The sequence below is a fragment of the Mauremys reevesii genome, linkage group 9 (genome assembly GCF_016161935.1).
Source record: "Mauremys reevesii isolate NIE-2019 linkage group 9, ASM1616193v1, whole genome shotgun sequence".
In the NCBI taxonomy this organism is placed as follows: domain Eukaryota; kingdom Metazoa; phylum Chordata; order Testudines; family Geoemydidae; genus Mauremys; species Mauremys reevesii.
The window spans coordinates 49,983,798-50,000,568 of record NC_052631.1 but is presented as its reverse complement, the minus strand read 5'-3'; the positions used below and the strand labels follow the sequence as shown (position 1 = coordinate 50,000,568).

Sequence of the window (16,771 nt, the reverse complement as noted above, 5' to 3'; positions counted from 1 at the left end):
CTAGGGGACCCGCATTCATATTTGGCTTAGATCATAAGAGTGTGATAGCTTCAATGGGAATTAGGATGAGACTATGTCCTGAATATCAAACCCACCAACTTGATGGGTTGGGAGTTAGGCAGAGTGCTGGGTCAAGATCTTCTGTGCCAGCTATGGACTGGTGACAGCGCTTGCTTATGCACACCAGCTGTGTTCGTCATAGGGTCCTTTACTGCTCTCCCGGTATTGCTGAGGTTCATTTAAATAAGGTATTTTACACACCATGCCACTAGTGGCTGAACATTACATCTCCCCCTTTAAGTTCTATATTCCTCCCATTTACAATATTTACGCTATCCTGCTGTCTTTGAAGTTCAGTATGGACCAGTCTGTTAAGTGTCTGAATCACACTGATTTTTTAATTGCATCACCCGAACGCATAACACCTTGGTCATCTGGCTGTCCAGTAGTTGCCGGCTATGGTTGGCTTAGAATCCTTGAGTCGTCTTCTTGTTCTGCCCCTGCCAGCTGTAGAGATTGTTCCTCCGAAAGAACAATCAACAGAGCAAACTGTAGGTGTTAAACAGAAACTGTTAACTCCCTACTGCCAGTCTTGACCACATATGATCTGGGCACTGAATTTTTTCTTCATGACAGCTGCAGTTGTCAATCCTATTTCTTCATCCAATTTGACATGAACACAGTCACCAGGTTCTAGACCCAACAGTTCTAACAGACTTTATATCTGGATTTGGCTACTCTCTGCATGTCTGGCCACTTTGGAGATAGAACTACTGCTGCAATGTTGAAAAAGAATCTGAGTTGTCCTCCCATCAGGAGCTGTGCTGGACTCCATCCAGTAGTCACTGTTGGTGTTGATCTGTAACTCAGAAGAGCAAGGAATGGATCTTCCTGCTATAGGATTTTCTTGGCTGTCTGTGCAGCTCTCTCAGCCTCTCCATTAGCTTGTGGGAAACTTGAGCTGCTGGTAATATGATCAAAATTATATTTCATTCAGAATTACTTAATGGATCTCTTTTCAAAAGTCCAATAACATCAAATCCTCTGAGTTCTTCCACCTTTCCCACTAGGCCCATCATGGCTGCCATTGCTGTGGCTGAGAAGGCTATTGGTCTGTGGTACTTTGATCGCATACACTCTGAATGCAAAGCTTTTGTCTTTGTAAATTGTTTCTGTGGTGAACTGGCCCATGCAGTTCAGAATACCTCCAGGGCTAGTCAGAGCTGTGTCAGGTGACTTCAGCTCTGGGCAGGGTTGAACGTAATTGTAAGTCCCTTCTGAGATAACTGTAACATCAGCTCCTGAGTCAATTTTAAAGTCAATAGTCTTTCTGTGACTATTCAGTTTCACTCTCCAGGCAGGCTCTGTGTCATCACAAGGGATAGATTCCCAGAAACAATGCCCCTTGATGGTCTGTCATGGGAGTCAACTACCTGACTGTTTTGGTACTGCAAACAGCTACAAAATGTCCATATTTAATGCATATAGGAAACAGTGTGCCTGTGGCTGGACACGCATCATCTCTTGGATGTGACTTTTTCCACACCAAGCAGTAGCCCTGCACCGTTCCCCCTGAAAGCGCTTTTTGGGAAGCAGAACAATATGCTATGGTCATCTCCCTACAAGCGCAACACCTGCAGACATGCCAACACCTCAAGGCTGACTGTGGGAAATGCAGCTGGTGGAACTAACAGCACCAGCCCAGATGACTTGATCTTCATGTATCACTGGGTGGATATTGTCAACCAGTGCAGCAAGCTCAGTCTCCATACCAGACCAAAGCTGGTACCCAGCTTGTCATGGGCCATGGAGACCTAAGGCAGTCTAGGTGCTGTGAGGGTGTCACTCTACAGGCTTGTCCAGGGGACTTTGACCATAAAGGGACCCTGGACTTTGACCATTTTGACCCTGGACAAAAATGAACTAGATTGTCAGTTTCAAGCAGTGACTTCCTGAGCACAGGCCGAGGCTGACGTCCTGCCCCCTGCAGGGAGGCACTGACAACCTCTCTTAGCACAGGACCAGGCACTTCCCACTGGCCTTCTCCACCCATGAAGGGCATGGATCCAATGCACAGGATGTAGCCCGAAGCCCTCCCAGCATCTTCAGGCCCTTGAGAGCCCCCCAGGACACTGACCCACACAGAAAGACAGGTCAGTCTGAATGGAAGCACTTGACTGGGCTGAGACAGGGTGTGTTCACCGAGCTCTCCTCAAACTACCCAAGGCGGCGGAGATTGAGGATGTGACATTGGAGAGGACTGAGCTGCGCGGAGGACTCTATAGCAGAGCATGCCTATGGGCACCACATGCTATGTCTGGAAGCTCTACAGCGAGCGGATGGAGTCTTGAGAGTCATTGCTAACATGGGCAGAACTAATCCATGTGTGGCTTGGCAGACTTTGCTGGGCTGTGACCAGGAGCACGTAGATGGGAGTTCCTGAGAGAGTCCAGAGAAGCGAGGAATAACTAAGTGTTTAGAACAGAGGGAAGCTAGGCTGGAATTATTTTCTGGTCCTCGTTCCCCACCCAATTTCTGCTCTCCCCACTCCAGGCATCGGGGGCCCCCAAGGAATCATCTTCCTTTTTCCCCTACCCTGATCTCTTCTCCTCATCCCCAAGCCTAGGAGTGTGGCTGCAGCAACTGATCTTCTGCTCCCTGCCATGATCAACACCATGCCTGATCCTCGCTTGCTCTGCTCCCTCCTGCGGCTACCCATTTTGCTGCACAGAGCGTCCAAATCTCACCACTTTCTGCTTCAAGTGCAAGGCACATTTCTTTGGCCTTGCTTTCTAATAGGCCAAAGAACAGAGCAGCAGGTATAATTTAACACACACAAAAACCTACCACATGCTTCTCCTTCAGGGGAGAGGATGCGAGAGCAAACACCACGTGACAGCTATGTAGTCAAGTCGCACTCCTGGAAGGTCCTCAGATACTCCAGTGATGAATGTGATATAAAAGCCTGTGCAGAGCAGAAGAGTGTAATAACGAACCAAGGAGGTACCACAGAATATGGAAGAAAAACAACTGAGGTATCAAGCCTTCAAAAACAGGCGGTTTGATCCTGGCAGTTCCCATCTAGCAATACAGCTAACTTCAAGCCTTACTAAAATAATAGAGCAAATATTAAGCTCTCGGTCCACACCCCAGATGAGTGACTCCAAGAGTGGGATGATCTATAAAATCATGACTGGTATAGAGAAAATAGATAAGGAAGTGTTGTTTACTATTTCTCATAACACAAGAACTAGGGGTCACCAAATTAAATTCATAGGCAGCAGGTTTAAAACAAATAAAAGGAAGTATTTCTTCACACAATGCACAGTCAACCAGTGGAACTCCTTGCAGGAGGATGTTGTGAAGGCCAAGACCATAACAGGGTTCAAAAAATTCATGGAGGATAGGTCCATCAATGGCTATTAGCCAGAATTGGCAGGGATGGTGTCCCTAGCCTCTGTTTGCTGGAAGCTGGGAATGAGTGACAGGGGATGGATCACCTGTTCTGTTCATTCCCTCTGGGGCACCTGACCCTGGCCACTGTTGGAAGACAGGATACTGGGCTAGATGGACCTTTGGTCTGACCCAGTAGGGCCGTTCTTATGATCTGCGCTCCCCCACCAAACTCTGGCATTCAGCCCCATCTGCCAGAGCCTCCTTGCCTTCACCCCAAACATCTGCCCTGCCTCTGAGAGCTCTTCTACTTACCTTTATTGCCACTTCCTCCTGCTTTCCCTCAGCTGGCTCCTGCCATCCAGCCTGCCACTCTCCTCCACTACATGTGGGGCTGCGAGCCCACAGCCTGCTCATCCGCTCACCGTTCACAGGCCTTTCAATCCCCTGGCACCACACACACTAGCCCTCCTGCCCCTAGACACTCCATCATTCCCACCATGATGCTCATCTCTGCTGCTACAGGCAGACCATAGACCAGGCCTGCACAACTTGTAAAGCAGCGAGGGCCATATTACTCCAAAGTAAACAGCTGAGGGCTGAAACCCCCCGGCCCCGCTGAAAAAACCCACGCCCCCTAGCGCCGCCCAGCCCTGCCGAAACACATCCCCCGCCCCAGCACTGCCCGCCCCACAAAAACAAACCCTCCTTCCCCAGCGCCACCCCGCCGAAACAGCTGTGGGCCAAAAAGGAAAGGTGGGGGGGTGGTACTTTATTAAGAATTTTTCAATTAAAGCAAACAATTTTAATTTTTTTAATGAATCATGGAAAAATGAAAAACACCTGCTCTGTTGAAAAGAAACATTTGTACTTTTCATAATTACCTTGCAAATTTAATCAGAGATTCCCCCCATGAAATAAGGGGAGGGGAAAGGGGGGCAGTGTGAAGGGATTGGATGTGACTGTCCAACACACAAACACAGGGGCCACAGGGAGCCGGGGGGGAGGGGGAGAGATGAGGGCTGGGGAGGGGGATGGTCCCTGGACCAGGGAAGGGGGCAGCAGTCAGGGCAGGGTAGGTGCAACACACACACACACACACCCCTACACCTCCCCCCGGGGATTTCCTGGCTGCCCACAGACCGTTCACCACCACCACCCCAATCGCTACGGATGCCGCCCTGGGACCAACCAGCGCAGTAGCTGCCCCGCCTCACCCCCAACCAAAGGGGGGGCTTAGAGGCAGTGATGAGCTGCCAAAATATTAACAACCGGTTCCCTCCTCCTCACCCCATGAGGGGATCGTGCCCCCCCCCACTCCTCAGGGACTCCTGCCCCACCCCCAGGGACTCCTGCCCCATCCAACCTCCCACGTTCCTTGACACCCCACCCCCAGGACCCCTGCCCCATCCACCTCTCATTCCTGTCCCCTAACTGCCCCCTGCTGCCCCATCCAACCCCTCCTCTTATTCCTGATTGCCCCGAGACCCCTGCCCCATCCAACCACCCCTTCTCCCTGTCCCGACTGCCCCTGGAACCCCTGCCCCTGACTGCCTCCCACCGCCCCATCCAACCCCTGGTCCTTCCTGACTGCCCCACTCCAGAACCCTTGCCCCCATTCAATTCCACTGTTCCCTGCCCTCTGACTGCCCCGAGTCCTGACCCTAGTTCACCCCCCGCCCTTTATCCAACCCCCCATCCCTGCTCCTTGGCCCCCTTACCGCGCTGCCTGGAGATGGGGACTGTGCCACGCAGAGTCTGGGCTGGGAGCCGCGGGTGCCAGGCCGGCGTTGGGGGCCGGGCCAGAGCCACTGGCCAGCCCGAAATCGGGGGCCGCGCCGCCCGGGGGCCGGCCCGGAGCCGTGCGGTGCCTAGAGCCCTCCTCCTGCCCCCCAGCCCCAGCTCACCTGTAGGAAGCTGCTTCTTCCTTCTCAGTCCTCCCAGGCTTCCCGCGCTAACAGCTGATTGGCTGGAAGCCCGGAGGGGGAGCCTTCAGAGGAGGAGGCAGAGGCAGAGCTGGAGCCAGGTGAGCTGGGGCCAGGGGCAGGGCAGGGCAGGCAACTGCTTGAGCTTTTGTTAAATTTAAAAGCCTTTTACAACCAGTTCTAAAAGGGTTTCTAAATGTAACAACCGGTTCCCGTGAACCAGTGGGAACCGGCTCCAGCTCACCACTGCTTGGGGGGGGGTCTCATCCCAGTTCCCTCACCCCCCCAAGCTGCGGCTTGAGCCCAGGCGCCCCTCCCCTCGCTCAGCACTTCCCGCCTCAGCGGGCCCCGTAAGTGACGCACCCACTGTACGCCAGGCTGGGGGAGCAGGAGATGGAGACACGTGCGGTTCTGGCTGTTAGGGTGGTTGGAGCGCGGCACGCGCGGGGCTGTGAGAAGGGGCTCCCCCCCGGGCAGGGGGGCGAACCCAGCAGCCCCACCGCGCCACTTGCCCGCGGGCCGCACAGTGAGCCCACATGGGCCGCATGTTGTGCAGGCCTGCAATAGACCTTTCCCTGTGGCTACTCAACAGCATGCAGGGATGAGGGGATTAAAGAGGAGAAATCTGTGAGAATCCAAACAAGATCCCTAAACACCAGCTACAGGGCATAAGCCAGGCCAGACAAACTCAACTGCTTTTCTTTGGAACACGGCATTGCAACATTAGTGACTTTGAGAATACACTGGGTACTTGGGCGTTAGTAAAGCATCTGAGCCAGCATTCCTTGGAATCTGCATTGAAATAGCTCGTTCAGATTGGTTTAGATCTGAGCAGTGTTCCATGCCTGAAACTGCCTGAGGGCTTCAAACAACAGCTGGTACTAATGGCTATGTATCGAGTTTGGGGGAGACTTTTTGGGGGTCAGCTGTTTAGGTTTACTGAAAGGAAGGATGTTGTAAATCCCAGAGAGGCTGGAGAAATAATCCAAAAGTCCCTAGATGGTTGGACATGTGGGCACGGAATGAAGCAAGAAGGAAAAGTTGTCAATTCAGTGAGCATGGGATTCATAGCCAGCAGCGCTGTACAAAACAGCCTACTGTAAGGGAAGTATTGTGGGGGGAAGAGGTCTTCAAATTATAGATGTGGGGAGGGTGGGTGGAGAGATTATAAAAGCAAGGGCTAGTTTCATCCCTGGTGTAATTTTGATCACCTGGGTGGAGTGACACCAGGGATGAACCTAGCCCATGGTGTGATGGGCATGCCATGCGAGCCGTCTGTACGCAGGTATCGCACCAGAGTGTGGAAAGGGAGCAGGCCACCTCCATGTGGTGCACCATAGTGAGGAGTTTCTTAAAATGCTACTGGGCACCTATCTACACAGCAAAGTGGAGAGAATGCTGAGGCTGCCACAATACTGAAAGGAGCTGGAATGGTTAATTCAGGATGAGAGAACTAAATCTGTATCCCTGTGCCTTGGTCACGATGGAGAACGAAGGGGGCATGCGGCACTCACCTAACATGATGGGTGAACCGCAAGGAGAGAGGGGAGTTGTTTAGGGTGATCCTTCAGTCTGTAATTTCTGCTGTGCCACAGGGACTGTATCATAATTCAGGAGAAATTTCTTCCTCATCCTGCCCCCATGGTGGGCTGTGAGAGAGAGGGCTGGGTCCAGCCCATTCTCCCCAGAACAAAGTTTGAGATGATTCTGCCTGTGAACAGCCTGCCGGGTGAACCAGAGACAAGCACCGCAGAGCAGTGCGCACTAGGAATAAACTAGATGCTCAGAAGACCAGCTTGATCCTTGGTGCAGAGAGCTTTTGTAATATAACTAGAGCAGGGCTGGAACCAACTTTCCTGTCCCCAAATATTTTTGAGAGTTTGAAATTTTCCCCCCTATCTTTTAGGAGGATGAAAAGTCAAAATCTTGAATCTATTTCTGAATTGGAAAACTGACAGTTCAGATCATTTCGAGTGACCTGTTTTGAAAATGTAGAAATATTTTGTTTCAATTTTGACCTTTTCTTCCTTCTTTTAAATCTTTTGGGTGAATTAGCTTAAATTTAGGGAAAGTCATTTCCAATCGGAAAACTGGAATTGTTCATTTGTTGAAATATTTCAATTTGACAATTTCAAAACTTCCCCCCAAGTTGGGAGAACCACCAAATCCAAGCCAGTTTTGTGAGCGGTTCTGGATTCAGTGAATCAGCATTTTTCAACAGAAAAACTTTTTGTCCAAAAATTCTCAACCACCTCTAGCTATAATCAAGGCAAAGTCCATACATGATTGTTTTACCTAACATGGGAATGGTCTCTCAGGGTATGGCAGTACTGCAATAAAAGACCCCCAGCACAGCCGCAGCTGGCCTGGGTCAGCTGACTCAGGCTCTCAGGGCTCTGAGACTGAACATCGACACTGCGATTTTATTGCCCCACAACCCGAGGCCCCCAAGCTCAAGGTAGCTGACTGGGACGTGGGCTTTATACTGCACCATAGACGTGCTTTCACTGAACACGCGCTGAACGTCAAGAGGTAAAGTCGATGGGAATTAGCACACACTTAAAGTTAAGCATGTTGCAAAACACGACTCTGGCTTCGGATCTCAGGGCACTTACTTGGTCCCGACCCACTGCAGTTTAGGATGCACTAGGCTAGCCCCAGCCAGGGAAGGGCTGGTAGCTATGGGTTCAAGCAAAGCTGGGTGTCATTTCTTTTCAAGAGGGGAAAGAAAGGTTTGGCAGCATGGCTATAGCTCTGGGTGGTTGATCATACACCTCATGTGAAAGGCTGAGTCAGCTCTTCTGTCCTTTTGCCTGATGTTTGGGGAAAACTCGGACCATTGGGAGAAGGCAGCAGGGCCGGCTTTAGGCCTATTCCACCAATTCCCCCAAATCAGGCCCCGCGCCCAGTGAGAATCCCTTTCCTGGCTAGAGGCGCCTTTTTAATTTTTACTCACCTGGTGGCGCTTCGGGTCTTCAGCGGCACTTCGGCAGCGGGTCCTTCAGTGCAGCTGAAGACCTGGAGCAAGTGAAGGACCCACCACCGAAGACTCGGAGCACCGCCCGGTGAGTACAAGCCCCACGTGTTTTTTTATGTGTTTTTTTTTTTTAGTCATCCCTGCCGGGGCCCCGTTGAAACTGTTCGAATTGGGCCCCACACTTCCTAAAGCCGGCCCTGGAAGGCAGGCTGCATTAAATAGGAAGCAGCAGCTGGAGACCTAGGCTGAGATATCCAGAGGGGCCCAAGGAACCCAGTTCCCACTGAAAGTCATTCCCATTAGGCCAGCCCTTTTAATTCCAGCCAATTCTCCAGAGCCCTAGGGCAATCCAGCCACCTAAGGATTCTCCATGACTTAAAGCTGTGTTTGCCCCCTTCCTGACTCCAAGTGCCGCTGAGCTGGTTGGGAGAATCTGGTCCATAACACACATTCCAGAGCATGCAGCTCAGAGTAGGGCGGGACCCTTTTAAATAATGGGTTTTAAGCATTTGCTAAGATGCAATTGCATGCACAGATTAATAGGAAAGTGTTCATGGAAAAAACACTGTAAATATCTAATTCAACTCGATACAGGGGATTTTTGCTAAGCAACTCTCCGAGCAAGTGGAAAATAGCATCAGATTTTCCAAACATGCAGGCAAAAGGCTTTGTGAGTAGAGGAGAACACTGATCAGCCCATCTTTGCTCCGTTGCATCTGTGTACTCTGCTAGGCAGTGTGTAAACACATTTCCCTTTGATTTAAACAATGGCATTTGTAAATTAGCAGCAGGTGAACACATATTGTACTGATGCTGAAATAAAAATGATAATTACCGTGAAACATTAACAATATTTGTTCTCCAAACCCGCTTCCAGATGGTATAATTTGTCAGACCCCTACTTGCTCCTCTAGAAGTGTTAAAAAAGAAAACACTAGCTCTTTAACTGTAAATGCTATTGGCAGGGGAAAAGGCCTTCTCTGTTTAATTCATATGGTGAAAAACCATGAGATCATTGGGATTTATATAAGCAGATTTGGCACCTTTTCCTGCGAATTATCGTTGTACAGTGTGACTACGGTCAGAAAAAGTGCCTGTATAAAAATAGCACCTTTTTAATTCAACAGACCTGCTTCCTGAATAAATTCAGATTCTGATCTGCTCCAATTCCTGGGGGGAAAAAAAAGAGTTTTTACTCCAGTTCTCCCAGCACAGCTCTGGGAGAGCAAGCTAGAAACTCTTTTGGCTCATGCAGTAACCCAGTGCCAGCTGCAGAATTTTGATGGCTAGTTGTGATTCAGGAGCCCAGCTCGATCGCTCAGACCCAAGGGCCAGCAGGAAGACAAAACATCTTTTATTTGTGAACTGAGCCCACATGCTCCGAGTGCCACCATGACCCAGTAAACACGGAGCCCCCCATGCTATTTGGGGAGGAGGGCCCAGTAGGGAAAAGTGCCTCCATTTCTTAGTGCCTGGGCATCTCAGCCTGTTTTATAGGCTCTGCAAGGCAGACTGCAGGCGCATCGTGGGCACAGTGCTGCAGGGGGGCGAGTTCGCAGCCAGTATAAATAGCTGCAGTTCCATTGGCATAAATGGCGGCTCATCCGCTTATACCAGCTGGGGAGCTAGAAGGGAAATTCTGGGGAGGAGGAAAGCAGCGAGAGCAGAGCTAGTGCCTGCTTTTGGTGTGTCTGGAAAGCCGGCCTCAGAGCGTCCAGCCCAGGAAAGGTGTCCAGACTGAGCCATGCTTCTGAGCTGCCTTTGCCTCTATGCACTCCTGAGACAGCCAGTAATGTGGGGCTCACCAAGGCCACTCTGCTGCCATTGGAAGGCTCCTGCAGTTCAGCATTCCCTGGCCAGTTCCCCAGAGCCGCCCGCCGCCGCACACTCACACAGCAGTCTATGCAGGCCTACAGGGCAGGCTCCCGGATATGGCCTCAGTGCATTGGGCTGGAGGCTCATGGGAAATTCCCTTCTCCATTTCTCCTCTCCCCCAACATCCATTTCTAGCCCTCCACTTGCCACCTGGCTACACTTCCCTGCCCACAGCTCCTCTCTCTGCTTCCTGCCTCCTCTCCCATCCATTTGGACTTCAGAGATGGAAGGGATTTCCCATGGAAAACAGCCAGCCCTTTCTCCTGTCTCCTGAGTCACTGTGCATGGAGAGATACAAGCCCCTTTTGACCCTGTCCTGGTCAGGTCAGGGCAGCGCCCATGGAGTGACCTTTGGCCAGGTTGCCAAGGTGTTACAAAACCTGCTGCGTGCCCTGGCCAGCTGCCTATGACCCCCCCAGCTCTGCAGCATGGCATGCCAACCTCCAAAGCCATCCTCTGCACGGCATTTCCGTCAGGGCCAGAGATCGTTCAGCCAACCCAATGGTATTTGGAGACACTTCTCTTTCCCACTTCAGTGCTCTATGTCCATTTCAGAAGGTTATGGCGTAAGAAACGGTGCAAACTGCTTAGCAAGGCTGCTCCCTGGTGCCCTGGGGTGTGGCGAATAGGCATTGTATCCTGCCCAGCACTGAACAAGTCACCCAGGCAGGAAGGGATGGCTTTGCGGGGCATCCCTTTGTCTAGTGGTAGGGGCTCCTCTGTCCCCATGGGAGTTACCTGCTGGGGGAGTAACCACACCATGCAAGTTGCACCCTGCAACAGCCAAAAAGCCAGCACTTGAGATGATCGAACCCTCAGATTTCCTTTTGTGCATAAGCCTGCACATTGTCCTGACTCCACAGGCTCCAGAACTGAATTGAGTGCCACTAGCATCAAACTAGCGCTGCTTTTAGGGGCTCTTGATGCTGTCAGCCAAGACCAACCAAGACTCGGGTGTGTAAACAGAACACATAGCCCCCAACTGTGCTGTGTGGCTACCACATGGCCCCCTGTTCCTGGCAATCTGTTGAGCCCCCTTTTTCCTCCCCACCCAGCCCCCATCCTCCCACGTGTGTCGGTGTGGTACCCTGCATGGAATTGTAATGTAGCATGTGTTTATACGTGAATCCTGATTTATGTGGTTTTCCAGCAAATAAAACGACAATGAAGCTGTGGCTGGGTCTGGAATATGTCAGGTTGCGTTTACATTATTGCCCGTGGACTTCCCCTGAGCACCACTCTGGAGGCTGACATGTCAGCGGGTGAGTCACCAAGAGCAGCCAGATGTTGGCTTTCTCCCTTTCCAAACCCATCAGCACCCTCTCCGCTAGCAAAGGCGGTGCCGGTGTTTCAGCACTGCCGAAGCTGCATTGATGGTAGCACCAACCGCCTGGCATGGTGGCCAGGTCTGAGCCCCATCTCCAGTAGCTCTTATGCCATGGCAGGCCTGGAGACAGCTACAGAGAAGCTGAAAAACAGGCACCAGGCATGTTCTGGTCAATACATTCAAAAAACAAGCAAAAGGGTGAAAAGAGAACAAAACTGGGAATGGTGAGTTGGTCCTTTAACCCCTGGAGCTTTTTTCTCATTCAGCCCTTGCAAGCTGATAGCATTTCTGATACCAATAATTCCTCCCAGCTGCCCACTGCAGACAGACACAGAGCTTGGTCCCTCGGTCCTTTCAGCCCCAGCCATTGGGCAATGTGTCAGTCTACAAGCCCTAGTGGCAGCTCACCCACTTCAGAGCCGCGAGTCTCCATGGGGCCAAAACCAGCTCTGCCCCTCGTGGAGCTGAAGCTTCTCCTACTCAGATCCTCCACTGTTAGTTAGCGCCAGGGCTCGCAGGGTCACGGCTTCCATGTTGTGACAGCATCCCTGGTAGCAGGACTGGGGCTACGACATCCATTGAAATAATGGGAGTGAGGCTGACCCCCAAGCTACCCAGCAGAAAAGTACTTCATCACCTTGCTTCATCATTACAAGTGATTTTCTTCAATGCAGCTGATGCGTTAGTGTCTGAAGAGGTTCCCTTGCTGGGAAGCGAGAAGGGGCCGTAACCAGCTGCTTGAGGCCAGAAGGAGACAAAACAGTTACTCAACAGGAACCATTTCAAATGAGAGTCATTTTACATTACCCAGAGTTCAAAACCAGTTTGCAGGGTTTCCTTCGGGCTTTGCCAAGATGCTCCCGTCTGCCTCCCCTGTGCTTTGGTTTAGAAAAGCAGGTTGGCCTAAAATGCACCCCCCAGCCTCTGGGATGCTACGATAAGGCTTTGCATTGGAAGCTGCCTCTGAAGAGGCTACAGTGTCTCCATAACTGAGTGAGCTTTGGCGAGTCCCACACATCCCTGCACCAGAGGGATTTTCCAGAACTTACCCAATGGCCGGTCCAGTGTGTGGGGCTGGGAGATGCTGGGGGCAGGTTGGGTTTCCCAAAGCCCCTAGAGCACAGCCTGATTCACCGGGCAGCCAACGGTTTTACACTGGGACAGCTCCACTCATGTGAGGCTGCAGCTGAGCCGGATTCTCCGCAGCCTTTTACAATGTTGGGTGCGAGGGGACTCAAGGGACAAGGCGCTTCCCCTATGTTTAAACCATCAGACTTCTCAGGGCCGGTGCCTTGCAACGATCTGCGTTTAAGGGCCTGGACCCTGCACTAATCAACGCTTCCTATTTGAAAGTGATCAATGTCTTGTTTCTAGGGAACAAACAAAGAAGCAGCAGCAGGCGGGAACTTGTGTGTTGCCAAAGCGAAGCTGAGCTCTCAATGTGAAGCGTATATTGGGCTAAATTTAGACCCATTGATTTTTTTGAGGGGGTTCTAAATTTAGCCAAACTAGTCCTCCCTTCCCCCATAAGGCTGAACTTGCAGAGATTTCCGTTCTCATGCAGGCACCGGGAAGCATCTTGCAGTCTCCTCCAGCAATCGTTCTCCTTAGAGCCACACATGGAGTAGCCCTGTATGTAGATCTCCCCACTGCCATGTGGAAGAGACTCCACCAGTGGCGCCGTGCATTGGCTACTGGCCCTGCCTCCATCGACCCCAGGTTTGGGGACAGGCCCTGCAGCTTTCGCTTGGGGGCAGGGTATGGATTTCCTTCCCCAGAGCCCTTCCCAGAGGTGTTACTGTCCAGGGGCAGTCAGAGCGCTACACCCCCTTTTCACTGCTGCTCATGTAGCAGCAGCACTGCTTCGGCCACCCAACAAACTCCCTGCAAACAGCATCCAGGAAGGGAACATTTCTCAGCCTGAGACAGGGAGCAAAGGGTCCAATGTCTTTCAGAAAGGCTGGAAATCAGGAAAGGTTTGTACATTGCTTAGCTTGGCCTCTTGTGCAGGGGTGTAGCCATGGCTGAGCCTGGATGGGTCCCAGCTCTCCGAGGTGTAGCCAGTTAGCACCCAGGCAGAGCCGGAGGGGCAGTGCCTGGTGGATTTGGACTCTGACAGTTAGCGTGGTGCTGCATTGTCCACACTACTCATTGTAGCCCCTAGTGCCAGTCTGGCATTGCCCAGCCATCATAAGTTGGGGCCCACACACGTTTCCACTCCTAGTGACGCCACTGCTCCTGGGGATACCTGTGCAGAACTCAGCTTCAGAACCAGCCAACACCACCAGCCAGAGGGAGACCACAGAAGAGCCCCATGGCTGGGCGTGCTGCAAAGGGTAACCCAGATCAGGGCACTGGAAAGAGGAGCGATCAGAACAGGGCCAGGTGGGGAGCAAGGCCAGAGGGTGTCCAACAATCAGGGAGGTGCAGCCATGCACTCTGCCCTATGGTGTATTCCTGCTGTCAGCTGGGCAGCCAGGGTGCCTCCTACACCCACTGTTTGGGGCGTGCTTTCAAAGAACAACAAAGAATCCTGTGGCACCTTATAGACTAACAGACGTTCTGCAGCATGAGCTTTCGTGGGTGAATACCCACTTCTTCAGATGCAAGTGGGTATTCACCCACGAAAGCTCATGCTGCAGAACGTCTGTTAGTCTATAAGGTGCCACAGGATTCTTTGTTGCTTTTACAGATCCAGACTAACACGGCTACCCCTCTGATACTTGACACCTTTCAAAGAACAGTTCATGCTAGGAGAGGCTGAAGAGCTCTCTTACAGCATGGGGTTTCCCCCAGGTGCTGCATTTGTGTGCGCATGTGCGAGAACATGTCTGCATGCATGTCCCTCGTGCATGTGCACCTGCATGTGTGCGTGCCTGCGTGTGCATGCACATGAATTTGCATGTATGCATGCACGCAGGGGGTACACAAGAGGAGTGCAGTTCCCACCCTGAACCAGTTGCAACGTTTTGAAGGTAGTGCTGCAGGGACCTGCCCCATTCCTGACACTAGTGAAACAGCCCCAGGCCTTGTCCGTTAGATGCTTGGGCCAGCGAGGGGGCCAAGGAAGGTTCACTGGAGGAGGCTGAGGACAGAGAAGGGGGGCCAGGGCCAGAGGCCTGGGAGCCAGAAAGAACAGAGGGGAGGGCAGGTGGCAAGGGCTTGCTGCCTGGCCTGTGTGAGTAGGTCGCCAGGCTGTATGGGACCAAGTGCCCAGCTGCATGGCTGCCCTCAGGAGAGGGAGGGGCGCAGCAATGGAGGAGGGACTGCAGAGCTGAGGGACCTGCTCATCCAAGAGCTGGGATCTGGCCATGGGAGGTTTCCTAGAGTTTAAGGCTGGAAGGTCCAGTGATGCTCAGGAGCCGCGAGTGGCTCTTTAATGTGTCTTTTCAGCACATGATATCAGAACAGTGTGTGATTTAATTAGTAACCAATCTACGTGATTAACCAGTCAGGATGCTTTTACTGTGTTATTAACCAATTGTAGTTGATAAAATAATAATATTTTGTCAGTCATTTTGCTGAGAGAATTAACGAAGTATTTCCCATGTCATACTCTGACAATGAATTCACACTCCTATGACTGTTTTGCGTGATGAAGATCACTGAACTCCTGAGGTCCGAGTATCCCTGGCCTAGTCTGACCTCCTGCATATCACTGCGAGCCACTGAAACTCACCCGGTTCCCCCTGTACTGAGCCCAGCCACTTGTGTTTGGCTAAAGCCTCTTCCAGAAAGGCCTCCAGATGGGAAGACATCAAGCAAGAGAGAATGTACCACTTCCCTTGCTTCCAATGATGAATCACTGTCACTGGTAAATATTGATGCCCTGTTTTGAATATAAGTTTGTCTAGCTTCAGCCTCCAGCCACTGTTTTTTGTTCTACCTTTCTCCCTGAGATTAAAGAACACTGCAGTATGCAGTCATTTCTCCCTCTGAAGGTGCCAAGATACTCTTATCAAGTCACCTCTCCCTTTCCTTTTTGACAAACTAAGCAGCTGGAGCACATGGAGTCTCTCATTGGAACTCCTTGGATCCCTTGTGTAGCTCTCGGCTGCACTCTTTCCAATTCTCCAGCATCCCAGTATCCGTCTCTCTGCTGCTCTGCACAGAGGGAAAAATCATCTCCCACTCCCTTGTTCAAACAGCCAAGGAGCGCCGTAAGCCTTTTTGCCCCAGCATCGCACTGGGAGCCCATGTTAAGCTGTGTGTCCACTCTCATTCCTAGATCCTTTTCAGAGTCCCTGCTCATCAGGATACAGCCCCCCATTTGATACCTTTGGCCTGCGTTCCTTGGTCCCAGCTGCGTAACTTTGCACTGGCTGCATTTAAACGCATTTGTTTGAATGGGCCCAGCTTGCCAAGTGATCCAGATCTCCCTGTGTGACTGCCCCGAGCTCCACCAACCTTTCCGTCGCCCACAGATTTCATCAGCAGTGATTTGATGTTTATATAGCCCTTCTGCCGGGGGAGGGGGGGCAGTCAGCAGGAGCCAGGACAGGGTCCAATAGCTCTTAAAATTACAAACCAAAACCAGCTCAAGTCCAAAAACCAATCACCACCCTCAGGGCACCTCAAAAAGCAAAACTTCCCCACGCGCAACAAAAGAAAACTTTTCTTACGGAGAGAGGGAACTCAGGATTGACTCAGGAAACACAGCAACAATGACCCACAGTATTGTGGGCAAAAGCCCTTTGCCTCAGTTTCCCACCTTGCAGCATGAAAGTCCAATCGATGAATGTCCCTTTAACACCCCACTCACCGTTTGTTGTCCAAAGTCAGCAAAGTCCCAGCATCCAGGGGCACAGTCAGGAGAGTCTTGGGGAAGAGTGAGTGAGTGAGTGGGTGGGTGGGTGGCTGTTATGGCTCTGCCACTGTTGCGTTGCTATCATTACCTCTGATGCTTCTCATCTGTGCTGCTGCTTGTTGCTCCCACTGCACCCTCTGCTGCGCTGCTTCATGCTGGGTCCAGTCCGGCCCCACAGCATCACAACTACGTAGCTAGTAGTAATCACAGCTCTGGGATCCACTGGGCATGGGGCACATTTGATGCTGCCTTTAGCCACAGTGCCATGTTTTGGGGTTCCACCACCTCAGCCAGACTCTGGTCAGTTCATAGGATAGTCAGGAACCTTGTTATTATCGCTATTGCTGCTGCTGCTGCTGCATCCCCTTTCATTGCAACGCTGCCTCCACAACCAGGCCAAGGGCCAGCCCCAAGACCAGCTTGTCAGTGATTACAGCTCTAATGAGCACCAAGGGAAGACAAGGACT

At 51.6% G+C, this 16,771-nt stretch overlaps 1 long non-coding RNA gene across 1 annotated transcript; it reads right to left on the bottom strand.

The window, feature by feature from the left end:
* Nucleotides 1-989: 989 nt before the first annotated feature.
* Nucleotides 990-16,736, bottom strand: LOC120371985. Its single transcript, XR_005584678.1, has 3 exons — nucleotides 16,260-16,736; nucleotides 2,848-2,965; nucleotides 990-2,439 (listed from the first exon to the last, which is right to left on the bottom strand). It is a non-coding gene; the product is annotated as an uncharacterized LOC120371985 (long non-coding RNA).
* Between the last annotated feature and the right edge of the window lie 35 nt (nucleotides 16,737-16,771).